This window comes from Dromaius novaehollandiae, chromosome 27 (genome assembly GCF_036370855.1).
Source record: "Dromaius novaehollandiae isolate bDroNov1 chromosome 27, bDroNov1.hap1, whole genome shotgun sequence".
Taxonomy (NCBI): domain Eukaryota; kingdom Metazoa; phylum Chordata; class Aves; order Casuariiformes; family Dromaiidae; genus Dromaius; species Dromaius novaehollandiae.
The window spans coordinates 6,466,137-6,491,344 of NC_088124.1; the positions used below are offsets into that span (position 1 = coordinate 6,466,137).

The following is a 25,208-nucleotide window of genomic DNA, read 5'->3' on the forward strand; positions in this document are numbered from 1 at the left end:
AAGTATTCTCTGGCCTTTCCATGCTGTTTTCCTTCTTTCAACTTTATTCCCTTGTTCTCACCTTCCTGGACATTCTTTTTTTTTAAACTCCTGTGCTTGGTTCTTCCTTAGTTCTCTTGGCCCTTACTCAACATGGTGATGGATAGCTTGAGATTTCTTCAATAGTTTCCTACCATCAGTATCAGAGAAGTCAGCATTTTTCCCCAGTAGCATTTTCAAAAAAGACCCTAGTCTTTCTTGATTCTCTTTTCTTTTCAAAGAACACAAAGATGTTATTAAATTCTCAGTTTCTTCCCCTCTCTGCATCACAACATCTCTTACCAGCTCCTTATAGTGTACCTACATCTTTCAATATATGTATGTGTTATATATATGCATTTCTTAGTATCTGTATATTTCACTTTTCCAGGACTGCAGGTCTCTGAAAGGGTTAAATTATTTGTTGGGGGGAGAAAAGGACATTTTGAAATGTACTGTACATAATGAATACCAAAAAAAAAGAAAAGAAAACCTTCTCCAGATCAGTATAGGGGCTATTATTAGACTATCAAACTGTCATTTTTCAAAGCATTTCAATTGTCACAATTTTTTCTAATGGCTTCTAAAGCATTATCTAATGCCTGGGCCAAAAAAAAGAGGAGGATCAAAGCATGTTGAAAAGCACTAGTCAGACTGTATGACAAATAAGTGTTTGCAGGCTAAACTCTTCCTTCCCCATCTCCCTTCAAAAAATATTTGTGAACTTCAAACCAGGATGATTTTATTTGTTTTTATTTTTTAAAAATACAAATGTCCTTACGGTTTTCCTTTTTTCCATAATATAAAAACATGCCAAGGAAAAGGATGACCTGGTTGTAGTCCTTTAGCATTGCTGTTATAGTTACCATAAGTGACATACAGTGAAGTCCCAGGGCCAAGCAGGGAGGTATGGGAGGTTCCAAAAAAAATCCTGTGGAATGAGGATGGAAGAGCCTGAAGGGCAGCGGAGAAAATAAACATGAATACTCACATGCTGGCTGATGTAGGAAATGTCCTGCTAAACTGTATGAACTGAGATTTGTTTTCAGTACATTGTGAAATACATGGATCTGGGTGGATCTGAAGCACTCAGGAACTACAGGAAGCTAATTGTGATTGTAATTATTACAGAGAGGGAAATGTTTTTCCTCCTGGTAATGTGTTACCTTCTCTCGTAGGATGTCAAGAGATACAGGAGAGGTATTCTAGCCACTGCTGTGAATCCGCCTCCTTCTCCACTTTTCTTAGGCCATGACATTGCCTTCTTTTTCTGTGTTTTCACACAAATGAATGAATTCATTATGAGACTGAACAGAAGGAAATAAAATAGAGATTAAAATGTTTGGAGTCACGTATAGGTTCCCTGCAGAAATAGGGAGAGGTTGCCATTTCAGATAATAGCTTTGATCTGTCAGGTTTGCCGTCTTTACAGTTCGTGTGCTTTAGCAAGGTCTTCAGGAAAACGTTAACCTCCCCTACCATCCCTAGAGGAAGGTAGTGAAGAACAGGTGGTCTGGGGAGGGCAACAATTCCTTCCAGCACGCTATGACAATCTGCTTTGAAACATAGCATCAGATGCCTTTTCCTTTTGCATGTGTCATAGGAGAGTGGTAAAGAGTCACAGTAAGATCAGCTTTCTTCTACTGATGTCCAGAAATGCTAAAATAACTTTACTTTTCCTAAACTTCTATGTGTGTGTGCACACATGTGTAGTTAGAATCATGTAAGTATACATAATTACAAGTGTACTGACATCTCCTTGCAGGACTGGAGAATGAAAGCGTAGTGTTTTTCCTAAAAGTTACTGCCGTAATAGTAACTACTATTGCCTAATCTTTTAGAGAGAAGCAGGCTATGTACACATTGCTCTCTGTCAGCACATGACACCACGCTCCCTCTTGCAAAACGTCATGGTGTGGATGAAAGTGTGTGAGCTGGGAGATCACAACTGGCAGCGCATTTCTCACATTAAAATCACACCCAGTCAGATCACAGTCCTCTGCCAGATCTCTGCATCCACTGAAGGCAGACTGCAGAAAGTGTGCAAACATCCTGCAGCTCCTCACAGCTCAAGTGGAGGAGAGGTGTCCCTCTGATGCAAAATCCCATCAGACTCCAAGTATTTACTGCCCCACTCTTCTCTCTCCCCTCACAGCCAGCTCTTAGGATATGGGATTACTGGTGCAGAGACTTCTTTTCTTTTTCTTTGTTTTTTTCCTGTCTCATGAGGCATACCTTTATAAATGCCTTGCTCAAAGCATCAAGGGCTTTGTCAAGTTTAAAGCAGTGAGAGTGACTCATAACTCAAGGTCAAGTGATGAGATGCAGGAACATAGCAAATGAATGACTAGGTTCACATTGGCTTCAATATCTGAGATGATTGCTTCATTAGGAGCCCTAACAAGTCTTGCCCTCCCAAACCCCGTCGTGTTCCATTTGCCGGGGTTAGAAAGGTGTGCCATGAATGCTCTTGGTGTTTAATTTATTTACTTCTGCCACCTGGTGGGTTTCCTTTGGCACTGCAGAAGCAGTCTGTTTGACACATTTCTTGTTTGCTTTCGTGAAGCTAACGAGGTAGGCAGAGCATCTTGCTGCTATTCTTGGTCACTCCAGACACCAGGGGCTCTGAAAAGCTTAAACTGTAATCATTCTCATAATATGCACGTAAAATTAGGTTGCTAACGTAACATATTTTTTTTCCAGCCCCAATGACAATGGAATCTACAAACTGATTCAGCTTAACAGAGTGTGACTGCAGTAGGCTAATTCCACATTTCTAATTAAATTACATAATTTTCTAGGTGGAAGTTTATGAGCAGAGGTGAAGAGTAATGATATGAGCAAGGCACAGAATCACAATATGCACACATCAGATCTGAGACTCCTGTCTAGATGGTGAAATGAATTATTCTATTTATATCTTTTTTAAATGTCAGAGTGTTTTCCTGTGTTTAATCTAAGGCTTGCGTACACATAGAGTCATTCTCAGAAGAAGAACTGGGGACTATACAATGGGAAAACTGCAGACCCTCCTGCAGAAGGAAAGTAGTAACTGTCCATGTATCCATATTTTCTGAATATTGCCACTTTCTATGTACAAATACTCCTTTGAAATAGCAACATTATTGCTCTGAGGTGACTACTGAATGATGGTACAGAATTGACGGCACAGATAGGAAAAGAAGTCCTGAGGTTTGTCTCCCTGCCTATAACCACTAGCTGCCACTGTGCATTAGGGCTGGGAACAGAACCCAAATTCCCGGTCCCCTTCTGCCGTCCACCTCCAGACAGTCACGTTACAACCTCAGCTGGATGTTTTTTCATGATGCTTTCCTCAGTGAACAAGTGGCTGGAATCCAGTTTTGTGTTATGGCTAAAATAAAGATGTCTGTGCCTTCCGATGGATTTTCTTGGTCAGTCTAAACTCACAGAGTTTGCAGAGCAGCTTCTAGAAAAATGCAGAAACAAAAACTCCAAGAGATTCCTCTCCCATCCTTAATCCACTTCCAGGTTTGCCCATATATCCACTTCAACTCATTTTGTCCTAAGTATCTCTGATATAGTGCACCCAAAACAGTGATTAGGGGTATATGTGCTCCATAGATCAACTAAGTGTGTTGAGCCAACAGATGGTAGTTGGATAAATCAAGGTGTTTTCTTTTCAGACTTGATAGATGAACAGACAATGCAGTGGCAGAGATTCCAGAAAAAGCATCTGCAGTTTGTTTTCAAAACTCTTCAGTGTAATGTCTCTCATGGCAAAATGGTATAGGGCAAATTCCTTCAGCCATACACCTGAAACTGAACTACTTAATCAGTTCTGAAAAGCACCATTTTTCCCCCATCACATATCCCTCACCTCTCCTCTAATTAACTGGATAATTAGATTGTAACAACATCTCATTAGAATGTGTTGTGCATATAGTCCCAACATTTGTGTTTGCTTTAGAGCTACTCCTTAGACCATGGCCACATACATGTCAATGGAGATGAGAAAGAAGGAAAAAATGATCTTACAGATCTGTTTTCTAAACCTCTTTTGAAACAGTTCAGCTGGAATATCCATATGGTGAGCAAACAACCCACCTCAGGAGCAAGAAATAAAACAGTGAGGGTGGGGAACAACTAAGTAAAGCAGCCACTGCTAATTCTTTCTTGTTATTTTTAAGTGATTGGCATGGGGTGATATGCTACAAAGAAAGATGCATCTGCACCCATCTATGCACTGACACAAGTCAAAGTCACTCCGTACTGGGGAAAGTAGCAGAAAACCTCCCATGGAAAGTGTTTGACAAAAAAAGAAAGTGTTCAGAGGCTTAGAGATTCTTCTGGCGTGATAAATAAAAAGGGAAGAAATGCAAGAAGTGGACATACAACTTTATGGCCTGTGAAATTGAACTACCTTTTACAGATTTTTACCTTTCAGTGGACAGAAGAAAACAGTCTAGTAGAAGGGAAAACTTTGACTGAACTTACACAAGTCTGGGAGCGATGTATATCCCTCCAGGGCTGTTGAAATCTGAGCTCTCTTTCCATAATGCAGATTGTTTTGTGAATTAGCCTGTTAAATACTGACAATGGATTTGTCTTATGTGGAGGTATTTGGGTTTTGCAGGAGCAAACCAATGAGGTTTGATGGAAGTGGTACTACTGACAAAGACAGACAGACAGCAACCAAACCTTATCTAATATCTCAAAAAGGATTTTCAAAAGCTGCGAGTGAGTTAGGTACCCAAATCCTATCTTATTTCAATAAGGAACTGAGGTCCAAATTTGATCAAATGAATTACAGACCAGTACATCTTGTGTCGTGCCCCCTCTCAGGCTGTGGTTAAATTACTTGGAAAGATGAATGATATAGATTTAAAGATTGCAAGTAATTGTGAATCTGCTCTATTCTCTTAAGAATTTGAGAGATTTATTCTCATTTAAACAGTATGTCTTATTTCCAAATTAAATTTTTCCAACTTCAACATTCAGACATTAGGTTTCACAGCATCTACTTTCATTGCATTAAAAATCTGCCTCTCTCACTCTTACTTTACTCTTTTGACCTGATAGAGGAGTAAAATGCTATTTGAGATTAGTAAGTATAGCCAGCCAAACTGAGCCCAAAATGACAGCTCTGGTGAAGTAAGCTGTGCTCCTCAACTCCTCTATGAGAATAAGGAAGTCAGAATCAAGCTTTTAAAAGACCTAGGAGATAAAACATACATCCCTCAAAATTATATTTGTAATCGCTAGAGAAATGACCCAGAAAAGGAGATTGGCACTGAAGGAAAGTTCTTACTTTTCTCTGAGTGTTTTTAACACAAGTGGGAAGAAAAAAAAAAAAAAACCTAAGAAGGATTTAGTATATTGTGATTATTGTTGAAGATGAGGAAGATATTCTGCAGGTATTCTGCAGTGACTATGCAGATATTCTGCAGGTACACATGAAGGCTGTAAATAAACCAAATTTCGACCCACTGACTTCAGCAGGATTTGTCATAGCTCTAGTTATTGATTTATGTAAGAATATAAGAACAATTGCGCTGGGTCAAATCAGAGGTCCATTTAGCACACTACCTTACCTTTTCTTTAGTTTATATTTCTTGTTTCACTGTTGCAGTGAGTGTACCTTCATTCTGTGTTCTGGGAAAAAAAAAAAAAAAGTGAATAATCATTGCCTGTGCACCTTCTTCAGACTGTTTGTAAGGTTTTACTCATTCATACTACCTTCACCCTTTCAGTCTTTTCCAGGCAGGGATGTAGCAGTTCTAGTGGATTCAGTCTTTCCTCTTGTGGCTGCTAGATCATACTTCTGATCATTCTGGCAACCTTCTCTGTAGCATTCAATTTCAATACACTGATTTTGATGATGTACTGAAAATTAGGCAGATACTTTATTACGTTGACTTGGGACTAAACTTAGGAAGACATAATTGAACCTCTATGAATCCTGCAATCTCATTTAAATGATCAATTCTTTTGCTGATATACCTAATGGGTATATAAGCATGCTAATGGTAGCCAAATAGGGTGACAGGAAAAAAACTAAGACGCTTAAGCCAGCATGAAGTTTATCTGTGTAGCTGGTATTGAATGTTTAAGCTGGGCTGGGGGAAAAGAGTATCTATTTTAAATGGTATCTAAAACAGAACATAAGAATAGTCATTGATAGCAGTAAGCTGCTCCAGATGTCAAGACCACCAACTAAATGCAGCGACATAGTAGAATAATTAGCATCTTTTCATGTAAAAAGTTTACCCCTTAACTTTAGCCACAGAGGACTGTATCACAAAGACAGTTACAAATCTAAAGATGCAGATAATACTTAGTGCAATCTACAAAAGCATCTGAGCAGAGCAGCGACCCAATTCTCATGCAAAGTCCCTGCGCTCACTCAGACATTTTGTATATCCCATAGCTTTAAAATTCAATACTTTTAAAATTCTGGCTGTAGTTCTTAAGTGCAGAGAAAAGAAAAGTGGTAATCAGCATAAATGATTTTGGCTTTTAAAAGCCCAAATCACAAGGCGAAAAGAGGAATAGGGTACAACAAGGGGTACAATGACAAAAATGATGGGGCTGACCCTGCTGGGTGCTGTAAGTGACTGAACTCCCTCTGTTGTAGCAGAGCTTGCCAGCAATGGAAACCCGCAGCAGCTTTGCGTCAGCCGGAGAGAGCTCCTTTTGCGCCACGAGGTCCCTGTGCTACATCTGGTCTAGATACATCGGAGGAGGAAAAGGGGCCTCTTCCCAAACTCGGAAGCTGTCAAAAGAGGTAGGAAAAGTGTAACAAGGAGTGCACCAAGCTAAAAGAGGTGTGTTTATAACCTACTGTGATTATAGGCTGCAAGAAATGAATCTCCACAGGCTACCCGTTACATGTCCAGATGAAAATCTGGGCTGGCACTCACTATGCTCTAATTCTCCATCTTTCCCCAAAAAACTTCTATGAGACAGTACCAGAGAGGCTAAATCTCTCATTTACACCAAAGGTGTTTTTCCTCACTATGCAAGTGCAAAGCACTTTGAAACAATACAAATTTTACCAAAATGGTCACTGGGGAGAAGACCTGAAATGAAAAGAATTCTTTCCTTAGTCTCTGTTCCTGCTTGAATATGTTTATTGTCTTTACTGTTTGTAACTGGAATTTTCATAAATGTCCAAAAGAGGTAGATACTGAAAGTGCATTAGAAATTAAGTTGTTAACTCATTTAAGCACCTTCAAAAATTTTAGCCACAATGATCATCATTACATAGTACTGTTATTACTAACAATGACATGAATAATAACAATTATTACTGCTATTACAGTTACTGTTATTATTACTGTTATTACTTCCTATAATACTCGGGATCAATTCAGCTAAGAGACAAATGAGCTTCAGGCTAGGGAGGTAAATCGAAAGGCTAAAGACAAAGTGAGTGCTAGAATAAACAATCCTATTCCTTTCTTTTGGCAACAAATGATAAAAGATATCCAGCAGTCCTACCTCCAAGGAGGGGCATTAATATATCACCTGATGCAATTGAGAAGCTTACAAAAATCTGGTTATATTTTTTAATCATCTTGCATTTTAGACCTTTAAAGTACAAATATGGATTTCAAACATATCAAGGGAACAAATTAACTTAGAAAAATGGCTGTACTTTCCAAGGTTGCACCTGCCATGAAATTGCTCCAAGTTTGCATTTTCCCTTAGTCTCTAGTGTGTCATTACAGCAGATTGATCGCCCTCCTCTCCCCAGCAACTCCCCCATTAGAGGGTTATTGTATGGAAATTAATGGGAGGCTAGAAACATTTCTTTTGCAGCTGCAGTAGTAGAAGTCAGTTTTGATTAAGTACTTAAAACCCAGCAGACTGGGGTGATCTCTTTGCTTTAGTTCCCTCTTTTATTATCACTGGTGTCAAGTTTTGTTACTTTAGCCATTCCCTTGGTATTCCCACTACATCCTTGTGTAATAATAGGGGTTATTTTTTTTATGTGCCCATCTATTTATTTTAAATATGTACAGAGTGATTCTCATTGGTGCAAAGTCCCTTTATACCATGTTTAACACAGCTATAGGTATCATTTATGCTCTCTTGAAAGGCTTGTTTACTCTGGCTGAGTAGAGTAAGGAAGCACTGATGTAAATGAGTATCGAGGCCATGGATAGATCTCTGTTCAATTATCCTAACAGTAGTTAGATTTGATGTCACATTTAATGTGTACCTGCTCTGTCTCTCATATTCATCATGCTGTTTCCTACCTGCCCAGTTTGATCCAGTTCTCATTGTCAGCTGGCAAATAGCAGACATACAAAGTGGCTCTTATGAAAAGAGCTCATATGTTTTAAAAAGCCCAGTTATTAATCAAAGCCATGATGGAGGACAGGTTGTAAGATACTTGTAAAATCCATGGCGAGATATGATGCTTAGAGTATAGCACTTCCATTCTTTTATTGTCCTGAACAGTTTTTCTTGCAAACAATGAACTCAGTGGGTATAAAAATATAGGGAGGGAAGTTTTTCTTAAACTGATTCTACAGCATATTGTGCAATAATTGAAAAAAATAAAACTTCACACTGTGTCAGCTAGAATTACAGTCCTGGAGTTTGAAAAGGAAAATAGAATCACTTTGACCGTCTGCTGCACAGAGCTACGAAGAGCAGGGCAGGAGTGGAGTGGAGGAGAGCTGTGGCACTCCTAAGTCCTGAATTACCTTTCTTGCAAGACTCTGCACGTGACCTTCAGCAGATCAGTGAAATTTGCTCCTGGATTTCATATAAGACCTATTATAGATGGGTCAAAACCTCATTTTAAATGTTCATTCCCAAATGATTTTTTTCCCAGTTTTTTTAACTGTGGATTGGCACATATCTATTGAAATCAATGGCATCTGTTAGACATAGCAGAAGATGTGGCCTTACCACCCCCGTTCCTTGGACCTGGACTTGCAGGAGTAAAAAGATACAGTCTTCTGCTTATAGCCTCATCAGCACCCTTTAGCAGTGGGAAAGGAAGTGGCATAGAATTATAAGGGTCTTAGGTTTATATCCTTCTTGCAAAGTACTACAACAGCTGTTATAGTTTCCTCATGATTTTGCTGCTGTTTAAAACCTAGAGAAAAACCTCACACATTCTAGCAATCATAATGCTTTAAGAGCTTTCGCCATGTGAACATCAAGTTGTTTCAACCCACAAAGAAAATATGGATAAAGGATAGCTTCGTAAGCTAGTGGATCATTGGTATTGGCTGACAACAGGGCCAGCCACCGCAGAAGCCACGAGAAAGGTCACGATACTCTCAGTCATTGTGTTACCATTACAGGGTGAGGATTTTGAATTTTCTACCAGCTGGAGCAGCAGTAATACGCTTTTAGAAATACACATGCATGGAAAGTATCTCTCGTAAATCAGAGGTGGGCTGACCTAGTGCCACAGAGTTGAACCCTGGGAAAGGTTAGGAATTTGAAATGAGAAGTCCAGATCTGTTTTGTTTGTTTGTTTTAACAGAGACAAATACTACAAATGTATGATTTGATTTACACGCAGGGTGGTAGGACATGGCCAGGGAAGGTGACTTGGTCAGTGCAACCTACGTCCCCAAACGTAGGAATAATTTTCAATCACTCTCTACAAAGGAAGTCAAATTTTGGAAAGCACTAAGAAACCATGACAACCTCAGATATCAGGTGGTCTTGTGGGGTCTTAGGGACGCTCAGGGTTTGGAGAAGGATCCTTATGTTGTATAGCGCAAAACAAGAGCACTTTCGTTTTAGCAAAGTTTGGCACTTTCTTGGTCAAGAAGTGTGAATAGCTTTGGATGTTGGGAATGGCTCCTTGTGTTTCTTTCCATAAACAGAAAGCTTCTTGACTAGATTGCCTGCCTGCTATTTACATTCATTTTTCACTTCAGCTATAACTTACAACAAATTTCAGGGTAGAAAATTTGTCTCCAGTTCCCTCCTCCCATCACAGAGTGCCTAAATTATATTCCAATAACCACTGGTGAAAAAAAGCCAAGTCGGGCTGTTGAGGACAAGGCACAAATCAGCACCGAGTAAGGCTAATTCAGCCAAATGCCAAGCTGTGCTGTTTGCCAGGAGTCCCTGAAACCAGACAGTTACCAGGTAAGATCAAAGCCCAGCAGATACTGATAAAACAGGAAGCAAGCTGAAAGCTGTCGCAAGGATCATGGCTTACAGAATTGATTAAATGGCACGGGGTGGAGGGAGAAAAGAAAAAAACATTTAAGAGATTATACTGAGAGCTCATAAATGTACCTTTGGAATATCCATCCATCAAAACAGTCATTTAGAAAGTCTGCCCAGCACATGAGAGTAGAAGTAGTCCAAAAGTTGGATATGGCATATCTGCAAAATGTACAGGCTCTTATCCATACTCCTCAGAGATCTGATTCATAGGTGAGGCAAAGCAGTTTGGTGAAAGTGATGTGAGCAGGATGGTGAAGTACTTAAACAGGTGTTTGGCTCAAAACTGACATGGAGATTTTCTCTCACTGCTAGAGACAGGAAATATCAGTAGTAAGTTTTAACAACTTGGTAGGAATAATAGAAGACAGGAAATAATCTACACAGGAAAGGAACTGAAGATATTTGGGTCCCAGCCAAAGGACTGTAACTGCCATTAAAGAACAAATAAAACCAGGAAGACAATAATAACAAAGCAGTAGATGACTGCAAATAGAATAAAGGGTAATTGCTGGCTGAGCACATGGCCTAAGGACAGAATAGACAGTGAGAGGAGAAGAGATGCACAGACTGTTACAAAGTTTACAAAAGTTATACCTCAAGAGCAATGGGCTCGTATTGTTGCTTGACGTTATGGTAGCTTTCTTTGCATCCTTGCTACAGCAGGAATAAACTGCTGATCCATGAAAAACATTTTTTCTAGGACTCCATCTCTTTCTTTGTACTGGTTTTGTATTAGCATCCATTAAGTGTAGTATCTTAATGAATTACAGTTGCAAAGCAAGGTCCTTCCTGGCTTCCCTTTTTTTTGGAAGGCTTGTTTGCAGATGTCTTCCTCTTGTGCCCATGCTTTTGGAGATGACAGGAGAAAAAGTGCTCAAATTGAAGAATGAGGTCTATAATTCTGAACTTCACTGATCACAGCTGTATTACATATGCATTCCCAAAGTGCTAAGCACTATCAGAAATCCTGTCCCAGCTCAGTATAGAACCAGTGAGAGATTTCTAGGGAAGGATCCTCATTCCTATGGTCTAATTTGGAAGCTAGAGAGGACATTCTAAGAAAGTTTTTGATAAGCAGGACCAAGAGGCTAAAGCTGATGTCTGAAATACAATGATCTCTGAGATTTTAATTTTTCATTTTGGACACATCTCTGTCCAATACCACCATTACACCATCATCTTTTACAGCAACCTTTAGAAACAACTATTCAGTGGGTCATTCCAGCAAACAGCTACTTGAGGCATATTTTTTACATTTCTTTCTGATGCGACTTACACATTTAATGACAAAGTGTTGTACTACGGCTCCCCATTCATCTTATTAAATGGTCTCAGAACAGCTCTGAGAAAAGTATTTAATGTGAAGAAATCTATTAATTAATAAGCACATTACTCAGCAATCAATACTCAGTTGATGATATTGTTTAAATTATACATGTATAACAAGGATATGTTTCTGCCTTCCTCATCTGTTTTAAGGCATATATTGAGTAATGCAGAACAGCTCTGTATTTAAAAAAAGTTCAGTTAAAATTATTTTTTAAATAGACTTTTATGAACATATTATATAAAATAAAATTAGCCCTGCATCAAGATAGTTTATCACCTCAGTCTCTTCACAGTCTATTGATTAACCAGATACTAGGAGCAGTATATTCTCCTTATTACATTTGTATTTTATTCTAGTGATACTGTTATCTGTTTCAAAGATCCTGACTGAGGCATTCCTAGCAATTACTTCCTCTTGGCCTTCATAGTATTTGTAGATAATTCTCAGATTGATCCCCTATTGCCACTTGCCTTACTTAAAGAAAACAACAGTAACCTTAAAATACAGGTTCTTATCCTCAGAAATGCAATTCTCCTAACCTAATGGCATCAAACAACAAACATACTTGCCTTAGCATCTACAGGATAGCCCTCTGCTATGTCTTCTATACAGACCAGTTTTGTAGAGCGCGCTATGATTTGCTTGGCCCAAAGGGTTAGATTTATACGCTCCCAAGGACAGAATTGTTTCCTAACATAAGCCCCTTTTGGATCCTTGGGCACTCATGCCTAAGTCATTCAGAGTCCTTCCATCTTAAGATATGTTACTTCTGCTCAAGCTCCTTTATAAGTAATAACCAGAGAGTAGGTTTGGCCTAAAAGTAAACTCAGATTCCTTTGTGATATGTGTATGCACATGCATCCCTTCACTCAGGTATGTTTCTCTTCATAAAATCCAATTAGAAGATACATTTTGTTCTTGCAGCTACCTTGAAATCAGACTTCTCTTTTTTGCACTGGTTGAATAACCCCAATTAAAATCTCAGGCAAGACTCCTTGCAGACAGTGCTGCTCTGTGTTATTTCTACTCGTGCTGCATTTACTGCTCTTCCTACTCAGAGCAGGCTATGGGCAGCACCTCATCGGTTTGTATTGTAAGCAAACAAACAAGCCAAATTTGGCTTTGTTTGTGGGGTCAGATTTGGACAGAACTCACCTTCCTGGGTTTCTGCCCTGCTACAAAGTGCTTCACGCATCAGTGAAATGCTGGCCAGGACTGTGCCTTTTCCTGAGCAACTATCCTTTTTAGCTGCAGATTTAACAATCCACCACCACTTCAGCCATTTTTTGCATGGCTGGATGACATCAGGCTAAATTTTCTCCTCAGTAGGGCTACTATAAATTGGAATAACTCAGTAGAAATTAAGACAATCAATGAAATTATACTGGAGTTATGTCAATATACAGATTTGCACTGCTTCCACTATTATAGTTTAATACAACTTAAGCTCTCTGCCTGCTTAAAATAGATGAAAATGTATTTATTTTAAGAAGCAGTCTTAAGTTTAAAATTAATATTTAATTTATTAATATTTATATTGTTTCATTTCTATTAAATTAACCTAAGCCTTTTACATAAACACTTTCACTTGTTCTAACTAGACAGTTTTAACTAAATCATCTCAAGCTCAATCAAATGTGTGTGCATACAAGCCCTAGAATCAATGGGTTTACTTTTGAATTATCATCCTGTGCAAGAACAGCACATGTCCTCTGGTTCCACTCAAGCTATACATGTAACTAAGTTATTATTTTTATTGTCATGTCCATCAAAGAAATATTCAAATATATGCGCCCACTTTCTTCTCAGTTTTGACATACTACAAATACACGATCTAGTGAATTATAATACCTTTTTATGTTTGTTTTCTCATAGCAACAATGATATTTGTTTATTTTCTTAGCAGCTACCCTACAGAGCAGAAAAGGATCCTAACCCAGAGAACTTTACCAGCTGCTGGAATTGCAAATTATATAAGCTCTCAGAACTTACCATATATTAACAAAAGTCATAACGGGGGCACAAGCTCATTAAAAAATAATAGAGCATATTAAAAATGTTTCCTTGATGTATATTGTGGGCTGAGGCAGCAGGAAAAAGGAACAATTGAGATTACTGGTAGCAAAGATATAGACAGCGTTCAGTGCTGTTCTACCAATCGTGTGCTTGAGAAGGTGCTCTGTTCTCATTTAATTCTTGTATTCTTTCGACAATTGAGGTCACTCAACATACATCTTTTGTCACTATCAACTTTGTCATGAAATGGCAGAATATAGTTGCAGGGAGCTCAGTGACTGAAGTGAGTTCCATAGAAGTTGGCCTAGGTGGATGTGGGAACCGCTGGGTGAAAGAGGTAACTAGACAAGCAAGGAAATGCATTTCAGAAACGAGTTCTGAAAAATGCAGGTACTGTAAAGAAAAAAGATGCTCTTCATCAACATGTATAGCGCCTGTGTCAGAAAATAGAAGTGTCTGAATTACAGGACTGAGCAATGACTCCTGAGTTTTTCTGTTTATGCTCTCTCCTTTATATTACAGATGTTTAAACTATGCCATAACTGAATCCTCATAGTTTCTTAGTGACGTATATTTGGAACCAATAAACCTCACTCAAAATCTGAGCTTTCAGTGAGAATATTTGCAATTATAAATTTCAGATTCATTTTCTATGTGTATGTTCCAGTGTTTATCTAAAATTTGCCCTTTTAGCAAAGGCTTCTGCCAGTAAACACATTCACTATGATATTCTTGGAACACGAACTTGAACAGGGACACTAATCCAGCCAAAGCCAGTTAGCTTAAAAAGTAAAATGAGTGTTCACAGAGGTATTCATCCAACTCTACAATTGTATTACTTCTGCTTTGTGATGGAGGAACCTTGGTGAATATGACTTTGTCTGTGAGCTAGTAGGGCCAAGGGAAGCTTTCACAGCCAGAGGAAGGCAGGCAAAACTTGCCTTGTTCCAGACCTTTCTGCATATCCAAAAATTCAAGTCTTGGTAAAGTTTTAATATAGCTTGATATAAAGCAGCATGTGCTATCACCTGAGAACTGTATGGAACTGATAGGCTTTGTATTTGCCTAAACCCAAAATGCAAAGTAAAATCTAGCCTGTGTGAACGAGACCGAAAAAAGGATTCACACAGACCCACAGTAACTAAAACAGAAACCAACTTTCTGAGCCATGCTGTTCATGTTTGGCTGTTGGATTGCTTACGCATATAGGAAGGGGTTTTGGTTGGTTGGTTGGGGGGGGGGGGTTGTTTTTGTTTTTTGGGGTTTTTTTGGCAGTCATTCAGCCATTGGGTTAAAGAGGACAGCTCAGCTGAGATTACACACTTGGGCCTGGGATCACAGCTCTAATCAAAATAATAGGCTTCTCACCTAGACATCGGGACTAAAACAGAAGCAGGAACCCCAACACACTCAGTGCTGCTGATTAGTCAGTGAGCACAAGCTAGATTTACCTCATTGTCTCTGAAACATTGCCAATCAAACATTTCTGGAGGTCAGAACACGCAGCCACAGAGGATGTTGCAATACCTGTGATAAAAATAAAAACCTAATGTGTTCTGATAGTTGGATTGAAAATTAGCTTTAGGGTCTCCATGCATTGCTTTCTTAATGATGTGAAACATAATAGCCTCAACTGTAATAAAGATGAATTACTTTTTCATAAAATAATGAAACTCCAGTAAACACTCAAGGTTTATCACTTAATTTATCCCCAGTGCTCACAGAGAAATTTTTTTGCTACCTCATTTTTAATATTCTCAGTGATTAGATTTCAATAACCCGCTCCATAGTAATGCATGTCTCATTTCCCTGGACAGACAAAATAGGCTATAACTTCCTCTCAGTTAGAGCACTAATGTTGTAATTTAGAACTTCTGTCAAGATGAAAGATCTTTCCAGGGACTTGCAGCAGGCCCATGGCAACACTTCAGCACAGGGCTAGATAATGAAGTTTTCATTATTAAATAAAGATATTTTAGGAATGTCATAACCCATAAATCCATTCTTCTATAACACATCAGCACATTATTTTGTTTATTTCTCATCCACTGAGTTCATCCTGCCCCTCCCTGCTCCCCTGTTTTTTTGGCTACTTTTCCTACTCTCTCAAGTTACCATAGAGATAAATTAAAGTATCTCCTCCAGCAGTCCTGATGCTGGGTAGTGATTGGATGCAAAGGCCTGAGTGCCTATGGGGAAGGCAAGGGCTCATATCCCTTTGCTGGCAGATAGTCTAAGCTCTGCAATTTAATGTTACCTTAAGGAAATGCTAATGTGCATCATCAGGCTTAGGAGCATCAAGAATTATGGAAAGAGGGTTTTTTCCAAAGGAAATTTAGTACCACTGAACAGCGCCACACTGGCTGCCTGGAAGGCTCGGCTGCTCTATCTGCTTACAGCACACATGCAGGGGAAAGAGGAGGTCTCTCTACTCTGGCCCAGAGAGCTCATTCCCATGGTTTCCAGATCTGCCCATCACCTGTGTCTCTTTGTAGACATTGCAAGTGAGAGTGGAAACTGCATCCCTGAAAGCAGAAAGAGTAAACCAGTACGTAGAGAGGAAGAGAGAAGAACATCAGTTGTGGTCCAGTACATAATACACAGAGCCCTTCTGTATGTTGTAGGGAAAAAGCAAAGAAAGAGGAGGCAGCATCTTACCCAAGACAGGCTTACAGGGGACCCTGTGCTGTTTGAGACAGCACTACTTCCATAACACAGTGCTCACTGCTTGGATGGAAGGCAGTTTCCAACTCTGGAGAAGTACTTACAGGAAATATAGCTTCCAGGGCTTTATTGCCAGATAACTGAGGCCTGCTAGTAACAAAGTAGGAGAAATACCTACACAGAGGAGTAAGCCTCTGCCTTCCCTCTGTTGAAAACTAATGAGCTACATACCCACCTACATTCTTAAAAAAAAACAATAATAGAAGAAAGCAAGTTCCATTCTGAAAGGTGACCTGGAAAGAGAGCTGGGAAAGTTTGTGCCATATGGAGATGGACAAGCAAAGTGTATCGTTGTGTTTTACAATATAGAAGTGCAACCAGCAGAGCTCACGAGATGCTCGCAAGGACACATTGCAGCTGTGTGTATTAAACAGTCGCTTAGCAGGAAAGGGCCAATAGACTGCACTCAAGTCCAGGTACCACAGAACTACAGACTGGAAGACCTCAGAAAATTGTATGAAACAGCTGTCTCTGCAACAGCATTTATATCAGTTCTGTAACACAGTTGGGAGTAGAGACAGTAAAACAAAATAGTTTTCAAATGAAATACTTTTCATCATGAAATTATAATTGGTCCAAACTGGTTGTTTTCTTCTAAAGTAGTCTGAATTTTTCTACTTTTCATGAAGTTTTCCAACATAATTTACTGGTCTTTCCATGAAGATGTTTTTTCAATGTTTGATGATGACTGAAAACTTCATGTCTACAAGGGAATCTAGATTTTGATAAAATAAAAATCTTGCAAGTGATTTCAGTAATATACCTTAAAAAAATTGATAGAAAATAGATTGAACCAAGAAATGGTTTCTCTTTAAATTATTGAAGGGAAATACCATAAAAATTATTAAATAGCTTAACTGTTTTACCCAGCTCTGTTCAACAAGTAATGACTTTTCCTAAAAGTCAGCAAGCAAAAGCAAAGGCAACTCTGGACTATAACATTTTTCCAGCACTTAAGGCTCATTGAGATGAATCAGCAGATACCAGCATGGTCGTTTGTTGCCTTTTACAGATATCTAAGAAAGAAAATTATGAATTGCACAAAAAAATTGGCCTGTTTACCCCTCAGTTCCTTATATTTATTTCTGTAGTGAAAAACCAAACCATAAACACTATCAGCACTTCTATTAATTGAAAATAAATTTTCCCTCCCAGTGTTAAGCAAATACAAAAGTTCTATGTGACAGCACGAATGCTGTCTGTAATGGTTTGCTGAGATCCTACTAATTGAAAAAAAAAATCTCATTTGAAGATAGTTAATGGATTCTGCATTTCTGCAAAGCATTAGGAAGGCAACATTTATCTGAACTTGTGGGCCTGTACCAATTACTATTCAATTAGTTGTGATTCAGTTCACTGAAGAAAAATGCCCATTTCATTAGCACAAAGAAATAACCACTGGCCACAAAATATACTTTTCTGGAATTGCTCTAGCAACTGCTTTGATATTGCATTAAGCTTAGAATTTTAATGCTGCCGCAATGCTTTAATTGTAGCCCTGATTTCAAATCAGTGGGCTCAATTCATCCTATTGATATTTTTCTCCTTTTCCATGAAGCAACATCAGTGAATACTGGCAAATCAGAGTTTTTACTATTCAAATTTGAATCCCAGCTTAGAAGACCATTCTACAACATGGGGGTAAAAGTATTGGGGATTTTGATCTGCTGCATTTTAATGATGGAGCACCCTTTGCCAAATCAAATTTGCACCAAAATGGTGCCTTCATCACCATTAACAAAGGATTCTGCAAAGCAGATGCATCCTTTACTGTTGCCAAAGACAATATGGTGGCATAGGTATCAGAGATGACACAGTTTAATTCTGCAGCTTGAAAGTAGCCAAAGATGCTGGCTGCCAAAATAAAATCCCATTGTCACATTGAGACTTTAGAGCTTAAAGGACTAAACAGGAAAATCATATTTTTCCACTTGTGAGAGTAGGTAAATCTTGGCATCCATTCTTGAGGGGGGCAGAGGCAGGTGAACTGAGTAAGAGAAAACTAGATGCACCCAAAATGAACAAGCTTTCTGTCTTGCTTTTTGCTGGCGCTGTTGGGACAATTCTTGGTAAGCAGTCTCTCTAATATTAACAAATCATTTGTGTTGCTATAACACTCTTATTTGATCCATTCTTCTTTGGGGATCCCCCTCTTTTTATCAGTTTTATTTTAAGCAATTTTTAACCTCATTTCCTCAGCAAAGATAAAGCTGTTAGTTTGCACAAATTGCTTTCAGTGACAATGCTGAGATAATGTCAAGTTTCCAGAAAGGGATCTATATGCCTATGAAAACAGCCTTGAATTTTGACTTTAGTGTTCCCATGATAAAGCTTAAGAACAGCTTCAGGCAAATTAGGACCAAAGGAAGTGTAGGATGTAGATAAGTATCAGCATTAAGTTCTTGCTTTTATCTTCTTTAAAATAAATAAATAAATAAAATGAAAAAGAAAATGAAGAAGGTGCAAGGAGAGAATTTCCCCAGGGAATAAAGCAGCTGCCAGCTCTCTGGCCACTAGATGTCTGTATTGACTCAAAATCATGACCTGGCAGAAAGGAGTCAAAGTCAGATTGGAAAAAAGTTCTCCTAGGCCACGGAGTGCTTCGCTGTGATTGCACTGATGATTCTGGACATTCTTTCAAGAGGAACTGGGAATATCAAAGAAGTTGCTTTCATCTTCACATGTCTTTATTGCATTGATGGGGTGCTCAGATTCTGGACATCTTTTCCTCTGTTTATCATATCAGTGGCATCTTTTAGGATAAAGTTCAAGCCACTCTTGCTCCTTCCTTCAGTGAGTATTAATTAACTTGAAGTTGTTCTCACAGTACATGTTAGGGTGGGTGGCTGGGTTGGAATGCTAGGTGCTGTTCTTGGAAGCTTTTCTATTTATGGAAATTAATGTCTTTCATTTCACTTAATTAAAGCACCCAGGAGCTATTGGACTTATGTTTTTAAGGAGATCAAAGTGTGCTTTTAGAAGGCACAGAAGGGCCAAAGCCCGAAGCTTATATCTGAACCAACTGGGGTTTTAGTGGGAAAGGAAGACATGAGATACAAATCCATCCAGTTGGGATTCAGCAGTATCCTAGTTAAATTCTGAAGTAAAAGGAGTCTGTCTCCTACTAAGAAGTTTAAAATGGACAAAATAACACGGGAAACATTTTGGGATGCATTTCTGTTTCCAATATTGGCCAAGACCAGAAGTATTCGGGAAAAAGTTGAATGCAAATGACAATAAAAACTACATTCCACCCTTCTGATTTACCAGGCTCTAGACTAATTCAAATACTCACCTGAAAATAAACTTTTTTTTCATTTTGTAGAAAAATTCTATGATAAAATTCTACTGACATCACAGAAATACCACTCATAGCAGTAAAAATATATAAGGACTGAATAGATCAACACCACTACTCTGTTATCTAGATTCAGTTGTAGAAGATCTGCTTGTGTAAGGACAGTCTGGAATGTAGCAAAGATACATGCTTGGAGTTACACAGGTGAGGTCATATATCAGACCCACATTCAGTAGTATTTCATACTATTACCTAGTCTAGCATCAGGCATATTTTCTGGTCTCATTCACACCATGGTAAAACCAAAACCAGTATTAACATTGCAGGAGACAATGAACTTTTGCCAGTGTAACTGCAGTGAGATCAGATTCAAGCCCCAGGCCATTCTGCATTGTGAGTGGCTATCTCAGGCAAGCACCTAGAACCATTTTAAAATGGCAAAAAGCAACAGCATGGATTATTACCTACATGTGTCCTCCAGCTAGCATGAGAAGTACCAAAAACTGGTATACCATGAGGGATGAAGGACTTATTGCTAATTAATTCATCTAAATTTTATGGTTCCAGAAGGCACATATTAGTGACCTATTCATATGGAACGGATGCTTTGTATCCTTCCAGGCTGCACAGAAAAACATAACCAAGTGAATGTCACTTTGACATTTTCAGTGTCCATCTGAACAGACTGCTGTCAGTCCAAGATTTTTATGCTCCTGGTAATTGCCTGCATGTATAAAAAAGCTATATATGCCTACAAAAGTCAACATAGCTTCACAACTTTAAATTGCATTTTAAAAGGGTATGAAACTGCTTTTCACAGAAGAACACCAAGAAAAGTGGTCCTTTCAGATGTGGCTTACCAGCAGAGAACACCATCAGGAGACACATGCTTTACCACTTCCTTTCTGTATTTCCTATCAGCAAGTAGCTGACTTTCCCCAGGGTTCCCCATGAAAATGCCACATGAAAACATTCAGTGGTTCCAGCTGGCCAGCTAGGTATTGGAGCAGAGAAATGAATCTGCTGAGCTAATGAAGCTTAGGTCAAAACTGTGTAAATACTGTAGAAAAGTATTTGCAAACATTTGTTCAAATGAAAGCTTGAAATTAGTTTCAATAGCACCCATGAGTCATAACATCTCTTGTTCACTCTCCTGGAGTACTTGTTCAAATGAACTGTTGTTTAAAAGAATATTCAGACAAAGCGTCATGAAAACACAGGCAAATACATGCTCCTAGCGTAGTTACGCAAATATTTCCTCTGATGACTAATGACACCAATGGCTTTTCATGCTATTTGTGAACTTGGGAGTCATCTGCCCAAAAGTCTAAAATATACCATGTGGAAAATAATGCAGATTAGTAAAAAAGCACTGCGGTTTGAGAGAGCTGCTCTGGTAGAACTTATTAATATTTCTACTAAGATTTAATCCAACATTTTTCATCCGAGTAGAAAGTCACTTAAAATATTTTTGAAAGTTATTGAGAGGCTTTGAAAGCCTCTGAACTCCTCGCTGTGCAAGAATCTGTATATCCCGAGGCTGTTACAAACGTCTGTCTCCTTAGCACCTGTCAGTTATTTCCTAATACTGCTTTAACAACATCGATGTTCCTCTAACAAGTAAATTACCTACCTGACTACTCAATGGACTAAAATTTAGTAAAACCAAAACAGGGCAGCTGTTGCTGTATAATAGACATCATCTCTGAACAACATGGGACTTTTAAGGAAGAAGAGGAGGTGGAAAGTGGCAATTTAGGACTCTCAGTGGAACAGTAATGAGAAGTCAGCAGCTAGCTCCATGGGCGGAGAGTCTGGAGGCCTCACTAACAGTCAGAGATGGTAAGGGAAGCAGTGCGGTGTCGAAGAGCTTCTGCGGGCTTCTGGCAATTGCCCACCCTAAATCAAGCTCCTACTAGCTCAGTTGAGCTTGGTAATCCTGACAGCCAAAAGTCTTTGACAAGCTGGATCTTGAAGAATAAAAAACAACGCCCTGACAGCATTTGTATTTGCATAAACATTATTTAATCAGTTCTGTGCCATCTCATTTCTACAGTAGGCTGTGCCCAGACAGTTTCCAAAAATGACTTTAAATGCATTTAATTCTGGTGGGAATAGTTTCACTGTGACAGTTCCTGAAGGCAAAGTGCTCTAGAGGAGAGGCTAAGCAGGGGCAGGTAACAAAAACATTCCTGTGCTGTGCTGCCATTTCAGACATGGCTTGGGAAGATACCTGCATTTAGATGCTGAGTTCAGCTTACACAGTCCAGACAATGTAGCAAAAATGCCAGCTGGTGTATGTTTTAATAGAACAACTTCTTTTCCAGGATTTTGAGACTAGTAACTCATTTCAAAGATGCCATTCAACAGACTAAAATTACGAATTGTCAGTAGCACTGATGATGGCTTCAGAGCTAACAGCAATCCCTTTTTCTCCAGGGCTTCTGCTGATTTCGTTTCCAGAACGTTCACACACACTTGACCTATGCCATTTTGCTTCTTTCCTTGAAAGTACATGCCTTCCTGACTTCCTTGGACTTAGCAGTTGGACTGGGAAAGCTAGCTGAAAGGAACACTGAGCCTTTGAAGATAATTCATACATTGGTCAACAACTGTAATAATGTAGCTAAAATTGCAGTATGCTCCAAGCACTAAACATTAAAGACCTTGCATTTTATAAAACTAATAAATCAGATATGGTAAGTATTCAACTTCTGGCTAAATCTAGGTAATAGGTACAGCTTCACTTCCCTGAATCAGAGAAGAGGTTGTGCACTTGAAAGAACTCAGCCTCCGAAAATCATTGAATCAGCAGTAGATTTTGCAATGTCTGGTCAGCCTGTTTGACATTCAAAGATTTATGCAAAATTGTTTATCATTAGAAGCTGATCTGCAGTAGCTCCTTTTCTCTCTCTCTCACTCTCTTTCATATCTCTTATTCTGACTGAATTATTTTGTCAATACAGAGAGGAGCAGCTTCTTCTGAAGTCATGCACTGATGGTAATACCTTTTTGAAAAACAAACCATGCATACATTCTCATATACGAAATAAGGGGTTTTTGCTGACTTGAAGTAGGTTAATAAATGTTCCTACAAACACTCTAGCCAACTTACTTATATAGGTAAGGATTTTAAGGAAAGGAAACAAATGCTTACATTTTGGTGTGTTCCCATGAGAATGCATGAGCAGGCTCTTCCCACCACCCTGAAAAAAATCCTGAAAAAACAACACAAGTTAGGATTAGTTTCTAGCTGGTTTTCCTTGCAATAACTGTAATATTATATGTGTAAAAATAAGAAAGATGCAGTCTTTATCCTATCCAAGGGAGTTCCATGAGACTTATATCTATAGTATCGTAAAGGTAGGGATAAGCCCTTTCCATAAGATTAGTACAGTTGTTGATTTAGTTCCAGTAGCAGCCAGAGAGGGTTTTGCTTATTTGTGGTTACTGACAGGATTCAGTGGTATCTGTGCGACTTCTGCATGCTTCTAATACTGAGCAATAAATAACAAAGAATTACATGACTCCTTATGTAGTCATTGTGGACATCTTTTTCACCTTCTTTCACCCTCAGCTTCTACATCAGCATAATAGGCACTCTAGTAATGGTTGATGTGCATAGCTTAGTTCAGGTTTTTGAAGTATTCTGAGATCCTCAGCAAAACGGCATTAGACAAGGCAGTGACAGATGCATGAACAGATATCAAATTCTGTCAACAAGGCATAAGGATTGCCATTGCAGTTCTCCTAACTTGACTGCATTTATGTACTTTCCTTCACGTCCTCCTGAGGTTACGGATTCAGTTTGTTGAAAGCAGAAGTTCGAAACAAAAGCATGAGTGGAATGGAAATTTACTTCCATTTACCTGCGACTAGGTTTTATGTGGAAAACGCACCACACCCTCTCTATCTGAGAATCAGCAAGGGTATAACTCCCAGTGCTGTTGCTCAAGGGGAGATCTTTACTGTCAAGTTGATTTGTGATGCATTTGAGCTGACAGATTGCCGTGGGCCAGGGAGGTGGTGGGTTTGCAAAGGAAGGAAGAAAGGAGATTAAACCTTGATCAAAATGTGTGGTTACCTGTGCTAGGGAAGGGGAGGGGCAACGGGGGAGGGTGGAGAGTGAAAAGCATATGAGAAAACCATATTACGAAATAGGGGAAAGTTGAAAAGGCATAAGATTTCATACAAGATCTCTAGATTTTCAACCATTTCTAGAACAAAGCTTCACTACAGTTCTGCAAGGTTTCGAAGACTCTCGTCTAAATCAGACAGTCAAATACCTGGAGAAAAGTTTTAGCAAGAGCAGAGTCAGGAAGTACCAAACATTTTATATAGTAGCAGAGAGACAAGGCAGAAAAGTGAGTATGTCCTAATTTTCAGATATGCTGAGAACATATAAATCCATTTGAAGCCACTGGAAACTAAGAACGTTTAATACCCCCGAAAATAAGATCCCAAGTCATTCTTGTGCTATCTTCACCCTTGGAAAAGGGTGACAGACTGTATATGTTGGAGGCACTCAGATATTCCCCATTCTGGAAAAAGTTATATAGCTATTATTAAGGATTTATCCCTCTTTATGACTCCTTCTGGTTGAAGGGGCATCTAAAAATTACATCTTGAATGACAATGAAATTTCAAGGAAAAACATCAGTATTTTTTCACTGTTTGTTGTGCCTGCAGAAAGGTGTATGAGCATGATCTCAGAGCAGAAAAATTACAGCTCCTCTTTCATGACCACACACTTGAGTATCCCTAAATTTTGTTTATCATACTTTATCTGTGATTGAACCAGATAAAAAGTCAGAGTTAGGTGTTGCCACCAAGTGGTTAAAATACAAACAATACATAGCCCTGGTTCCTCCTATTCACTCATTAATTTTTTCAGACATGGCATCTATCACCATCTTTGAAAACGGCAGGGATGTATAAAGACCCTGAACAGGATTATGGAGTTGTCTGGTTCATTTTCCTATTGGTGCAGTGTCCTCTCAATAGAAATAGGTTACTGTTGGCTGTTAAATGAGTTTTGATTTTCAGAATTTCTGTGGGTATTACCTTCATTTCTGTGGTTCTGTTTCTGTATCCGCAATGTTGAAAAGCAGCTGAGCCTCTTCCGGTTCATTTCTTGCAAGGGTGACTTCCATTCACTACAATACCAAGAACATGTGCGGTATAGCATATGCAGTATAGCAAATCGTCAAGAATATGTGATGTAGCATTGTGAATCATGAAGCCAAGTAACAATTACCTGTGCTACAGATGGGATAAATACGTGAATCTTTTGGATCTACCTCACACTCACTCTAAATGCTGATGGATTTCACACAATAAAAGACATAACATATTGCCAAAGACCAATAAATATCTTGAAAAGAATATGCCATGTCCTTCCCTTATGCAATGAAGTCAATAAACCAAGGCCCCACTTTAAAAATATGAATATTTCAACAACTCCATTCCTCCCCATAACTTCACAGAGCTGGGGGCAGAGCATTAAGACCTAGGGTTTTGTCTCGTTATGACTCCATTCTAAAGAAGTGTCAGAATGCAAATACAATCTCTCACGAGGGTCTGGATTACAGGTACCTCTTGGATTTTATTATGCTTGTATTGGAAAGAGGG

The 25,208-nt window shown here is 38.9% G+C and overlaps 1 long non-coding RNA gene across 20 annotated transcripts in view; it reads right to left on the reverse strand.

Annotated features, from left to right (window-relative positions):
• Positions 1–24,729, reverse strand: part of LOC112990275 (uncharacterized) — a 262,631-nt gene extending 237,902 nt beyond the window's left edge. For 12 of the 20 annotated variants that reach the window (XR_003261045.2, XR_010385333.1, XR_010385332.1 and 9 more), the window contains exons 1-5: positions 23,101–23,425; positions 22,735–22,795; positions 6,594–6,772; positions 5,737–5,883; positions 5,592–5,652 (exon numbers count right to left, since the gene is read on the reverse strand). This is a non-coding gene — a long non-coding RNA (uncharacterized LOC112990275). Of the gene's footprint in view, positions 1–755; positions 3,820–5,591; positions 5,653–5,736; positions 5,884–6,593; positions 6,773–22,734; positions 22,796–23,100; positions 23,426–23,446; positions 23,559–24,641 lie in introns of those variants that run through there. The other 8 variants (XR_010385345.1, XR_010385337.1, XR_010385334.1 and 5 more) reach the window with 8 other exon arrangements.
• Positions 24,730–25,208: the final 479 nt, after the last annotated feature.